The following is a 6,339-nucleotide window of genomic DNA, read 5'->3' as shown; positions in this document are numbered from 1 at the left end:
GCTATTGAGGCAATAAAATATCCCCGTGATTTCCACAGATCAGGCTGAAATGAGGGAAAGGGAAAGGGGATACCTAGTCAGTTGCACAACTGAATGCGTTCAACCAAAATGTGTCTTCCGATTTGAACCCAACCCCTCTGAATCAGGGGGAGCGGTGGTGCACATAGATGACATGAAATAGACCTTCTGTCAGTGTAGAGCAATGTAGTCTCACGTTGTTTATTATTACCTTATTACCTCAGTTACTGTCTCTGTTTCAAATGATTAAAATAAATAAATAATCATTATTATTATTATCAAAGTAATTGTATATCTTTCTCTATGAAAGCACTTTTGCTCCCCAGGTAGTGTAATGTAGGGATGGTAAGAGATGTACAGTGCATTACAATTCCATACAGCAATATAGCACTGTGTCATCGCATGTATGGCTACTAATAAAGTTATTCAAGCTCCTTTCAAACAAAATGGCTGACAGCAGTATCCTTCTTTAACCTCTGCCATCCTGCTTCCGTGTCTCTCATTCCTCCCACTCTCTCGACCCTGCAGTAGAGGGAGTAGGAAGAGGAGGGGGAAAATCCCCAAATTCTCAGTCTCCATAGCAACAGTAGTCAGGTGACCTTGTCTCCGACTCATACTGCTGAGTCAGAGAAATTGAAGGATTGAACAAGATGGAGAACAGAATATAGTGAGACAGAGAGAGAGAGAGAGAGAGAGAGTTAAATGGAACCCACCATCATTTCATTCTCTGATGCTGGATAATGTGCAAGCCTTTGATGTGTAAATAATGTAGTGTCATCCTATTTCTCCTCTACTCTTATAATGTCAGGCATAAGTGACATAAGCAGACTTTTCCCCTCTTTTTTTTAGGTACTCAGTCAGAATCTCAATTTACTGTTAAGAGTTAAACTGTTAGAATACACAAGGTGTAAATTCAAAATTTGTTTCTGCATCAGCAGTTTTCTCTTGTTTTCTCAGTCACTGACAGTCACTCAATTAGCCATGTTAGCTAACAATTATTAGATTGGTAAATTGGTTTAGCCAGTTATCTAAACTTGTAGTAATCATGTCCGAATACCAACTGGGCTGACAGGGCACGTGCCCAGGGCCCCTGACCTCCGTGAGGGTCCCCATTGATTTTGTTAGACACTCTCACACAGATATCATAAACATGGCATAAGTCATGGCAAAATGTGTAGAATTGCAGGAAATTAGCTTTAAAACCACAAAAAATGTCACTCCAGTAGAAATTAGACTTAAACTGCTAAAATGTCTCTCTGCCCCATGGCAAAATAAGTAGAATTGTATGGAATCTGTTATAAAATTGCAAAAGTTTATCTCTGCCCATGGCAAAATGTGTAGAATTGCACGAAATGAATGTTAAAACGTACATTTTCTTTCTCCCATGGCAAGATGGTGCCACAATTCGTGCTCCACAACAAAATCTCACTTAGGGCCCCCAAAAGGTTAGAGCCAGCCCTGATTGTTAAACTGTTACTAAAAGTAGCTTAGTCTCAGGAGTGGTTGTGATGTGTGGTCGTGATGTGCATGTGTTTGTGTTTTAAGGAAAGGTTATGCAAATGTCATCCTACTGTGTTTCTACATACCCCCTAATGTTGGCCTTGCATTGTTTAATGTAGTAGCTGTGTGATTGCATGTGTGAGAGAGGCTGAAGTATGTGTGGGAATATAGGCATGAATCGTAGGTTTGAAAGAAGGGTTATACAAATGTGTTCATTTGTTCAATGGTTTAAGTCAGGCTGCTTGAGAGAAAGAGAGAGAGCGAGGGAGGTAGAGAGAGAGTGTCGGTATGCGACAGTCAGGATGTGTGGAAATGTGTGATGCAGATGCTGTCATGGAGCATTTGTGAGTGTCATGGAGCATGTGTGTGAGGGTCAATATGGGATTCGGTGTGTGTGAGGGTCAGGGACAGGGTGTGTGTTTATGTTCTATGTGTGAAGCCGGCAAGGAGGATGTGTGAGTGTCATGGAGCATGTGGGAGGTAGAGTGTGAGGATGAGAGAACGAGAGTGTGTGTGTGTGTGTGTGTGTGTGTGTTTGTCTCTGTGTGTGAAGGTGATCCTTGTTAATCCGGTTTTATAAATGTCTGACATAATCTATGTTCCACTCACAGCGTCCAGAACAGGGGGAGGGGAGGAACAGAGGAAGAGAGAGACAGAGAGAGATGGACAAAAAGAGGAAGGGAGTGAGATCCTACGGTACAAAGGACCGTGTCAAATGATGGAACGAATGAGAGAAGGGGATGACAGAGATAAAGGGGTGGGCCAATAGAATAAATGCTCTTCTGCTTGTCTTTTTGGGATGTGAAGATCTTGTATGAAGGAACTGTTTGTAGGAAAGGATCTACACATACTTTTGACCATTTTTATTATTATTATTAAGAGATGGAGAGGAGGAGCATAAAAGACCCGACAGCAGGGGTAGACAGAGAAGGATGGAAATAGAGGAGTGAACGAAGAATTATACACGGGATGAAGTAACACGGAAAGTGTGAAATGGGGCAGTTGAATTAGGGCTAATGTTGCCGTGGAACAAAAGTATCACAAGAGAGGGCAAAGGCCCAACAAAAGGGGATGAGGAAAGAGGTGGAGTGGTGGAGGATGAGTGTCGTACGTGTGAGGGAAAAGACAGAGGGATGACCGCTTGTGAGACGGAAGGAGTGAGGGACGGTGGGGGACGGGGGATGGGGACGGGGGGAATTCAGGAGGAGTTAAGGGTAGAGATCTAAGGTGCCGATCGGATTAATAATGAGCTAAAAGACTCACAGGGTGAGAATGGCGCCAAACACATGCAACAGTAGCCTACTAGTCGATGTCTTCAAAAGACAGATTTAGACAAATTCAGCTCCAAATATTAACCTCCCTCCCTCCACCCTGCTGCTAAACTCTACATCTGGTCCCAGACATTTTCCCCACCTCCCTCTCTTCTCTCCCGTCTCTTCCCCTCCCCCTCTCCCTCCTATTCTCTCCTGTAGCTGTCCTTTCAGAACCACCACTGCAGCAAAAGGAGCACAACTCAGCTGTACTCACTCATCCCGGCTACCCTCCACTCCCTGCCTCTCTACTCCAATCTCTGCAATACTTACACTTAACTGACTTTAGTGTGACTTGACTAGCACAGTGCATTTGGAAAGTATTCAGACCCCTTGACTTTTTCCACATTTTGTTACGTTACAGCCTTATTCTAAAATTGATTAAATTGTTATTTTCCCTCATCAAGCTACACACAATACCCCATAATGACAAACCAAAACAGTTTTTTTTATTTAGAAAATGTATAAAAAATACTAAACGGAAATATCACATTAACAATAGTATTCAGACCCTTTATTCAGTACTTTATTGAAGCACCTTTGGCAGTGATTACAGCCTTGAGTCTTCTTGGGTATGACACTACAAGCTTGGCACACCTGTATTTGGGGAGTTTCTCCAATTCTTCTCTGCGGGGGGGGGGGGGGGGGGGGGGTGTCGCTGCACAGCTATTTTCAGGTCTCTCCAAAGATCTCAATCAGGTTCAAGTCCGGGCTCTGGCTGAGCCACGCAAGGACATTGAGAGACTTGTCCCGAAGCCACTCCTGTGTTGTCTTAGCTGTGTGCTTAGGTTCATTGTCCTGTTGGAAGGTGAACCTTCGCCCCAGTTTGAGGTCCTGAGCTCTCTGGAGCAGGTTTTCATCAAGGATCTCTCTGTACTTTGCTCCGTTCATCTTTCCCTCAATCCTGAAAAGTCTCCCAGTCCCTGCCGCTGAAAAACATCCCCACAGCATGATGCTGCCACCACCATGCTTCACCTTAGGGATGGTGCCAGGTTTCCTCCAGACGTGAAGCTTGGCATTCAGGCCAAAGAGTCCAATCTTGGTTTTATCAGACCAGAGAATCTTGTATCTCATGGTCTGAGAGTCCTTCAGGTGCCTTTTGGCAAACTCCAAGCAGGCTGTAATGTGCCTTTTACTGAGGAGTGGCTTCCACCTGGCCTGATTGGTGAGGTGCTGCAGGGATGGTTGTCCTTCTGGAAGGTTCTCCCTTCTCCACAGAGGAACTCTGGAGCTCTGCCAGAGTGACCTCCCTGACCAAGGCCCTTCTCCCCCGATTGCTCAGCTCTAGGAAGAGACTTGGTGGTTTCAAACTTCTTCCATTTAAGAATGATGGAGACCAATGTGTTCTTGGGTACCTTCATTGCTGCAGAAAGTTTTTGGCACCCTTCCCCAGATCTGTGACTTGACACAATCCTGTCTCAGAGCTCTATGGACAATTCCTTCGACCTCATGGGTTGGTTTTTGCTCTGACATACACTGTCAATTGTGGGACCATATATAGACAGGTGTGTGCCTTTCCAAATCATGTTCAATCAATTGAATTTACCACAGGTGGACTTCAGTCAAGTTGTAGAAACATCTCAAGGATGATCAATGGAAACAGGATGCACCTGAGCTCACGTCCTGACCAGTAAAAGGGGTTGTTTGTTATTGTAGTTTGGTCAGGGCGTGGCAGGGGGTGTTTGTTTAGTGTGTTTCAGGGTTTTTTGTTGATGTTATATGTTTTCTATTTCTATGTGGGTTTTCTAGTTTTTCTATGTCTATGTTAGTTTTATCAATGACCTCCAATCAGAGGCAGCTGTTTGTTGTTTTCTCTGATTGGAGGCCATATTTAAGTGTGTTTGTTTTCACTTGTGTTTGTGGGTGGTTGTTTCCTTGTATATAGTCTGAGCACCTTACAGGACTGTTTTTCGTCGTTTGTTTTTGTATGAGTATTCTTTTCCCTTCTAAATAAAAAGAAGATGAGCACCTTAACCGCTACATATTGGTCCGATGATTTCTCCTCCTCAGACGATGAACTTTATGACACTCATAGCAAAGGGTCTGAATACTTACGTAAAAAAGGTATGTTTTTTATTTTTAATATATTTGTAAATATTTGTAAAAACCTGTTTTCACTTTATCATTATGGGGTATTGTGTTTAGATTGATGAGGATACATTTTTATTTAAAATCTTTTTTAGAATAAGACTAAAGTAACAAAATGTGGAAAAAGGGAAGGGGTCTGAATATTTTCTCAATGCACTGTATAGTATCGTCACTGTTAAACAGTGTTTAATAATGTTAGTTTGCTTTTGGTGCAGTGTCATTCGTGTTTCAAACATGAACTTTGAGACACTGAAGACAAATTCATCAATTTCATACAATTCATCAATTTGAATCTTTTTTGAAGATTCTATAGTATCTCTTTATATTCAAAAAGTATATTTCTACTGCATTGTCACTATGTCATATAAAAAAGTCTTACATGTTGCATACCAGAAACTTATATTAATACAGTTGAAGTCGGAAGTTTACAATGTAGTAAATAGTAAAAATAAACAAAAACCCTGGAAAGAGTTGGTGTGTCCAAACACCTACAGTTGAAGTCGGAAGTTTACATACACTTAGGTTGGAGTCATTAAAACTCATTTTTCAAACACTCCACAAATTTCTTGTTAACAAACTATAGTTTTGTCAAGTCGGTTAGGACATCTACTTTGTGCATGACACAAGTAATTTTTCCAACAATTGTTTACAGACAAATTATTTCACTTCTAATTCACTGCATCACAATTCCAGTGGGTCAGAAGTTTACATACACTAAGTTGACTGTGCCTTTAAACAGCTTGGAAAATTCCTGAAAATGATGTCATGGCTTTAGAAGCTTCTGATTGGCTAATTTACATAATTTGAGTCAATTGGAGATGTACCTGTGGATGTATTTCAAGGCCTACCTTCAAACTCAGTGCCTCTTTGCTTGACATCATGGGAAAATCAAAAGAAATCAGCTAAGACCTCAGAAAATAAATTGTAGACCTCCACAAGTCTGGTTTATTCTTGGGAGCAATTTCCAAACACCGGAAGGTACCACGTTCATCTGTACAAACAATAGTACGCAAGTATAAACAACATGGGACCACACAGCCGTCATACCGCTCAGGGAGGAGATGCGTTCTATCTTCTAGAGATGAATGTACTTTGGTGCAAATCAATCCCAGAACAACAGCAAAGATGTGAAGATGCTGGAGAAAACGGGTACAAAAGTATCTATATCCACAGTAAAACGAGTCCTACATCAACATAAGCTGAAAGGCCGCTCAGCAAGGAAGAAGCCACTGCTCCAAAACTGCCATAAAAAAGCCAGACTACGGTTTGCAACTGCACATGGGGACAAATATCATACTTTTTGGAGAAATGTCCTCTGGTCTGATGAAACAAAAATAGAACTGTTTGGCCATAATGACCATCATTATGTTTGGAGAAAAAAGGGAGATTCTTGGAAGCTGAAGAACACCATCTCAACTGTGAA

Source organism: Salmo salar, chromosome 02 (genome assembly GCF_965601325.2).
Source record: "Salmo salar chromosome 02, fSalSal1, whole genome shotgun sequence".
Lineage (NCBI taxonomy): Eukaryota > Metazoa > Chordata > Actinopteri > Salmoniformes > Salmonidae > Salmo > Salmo salar.
This window is presented reverse-complemented; position numbering follows the sequence as displayed.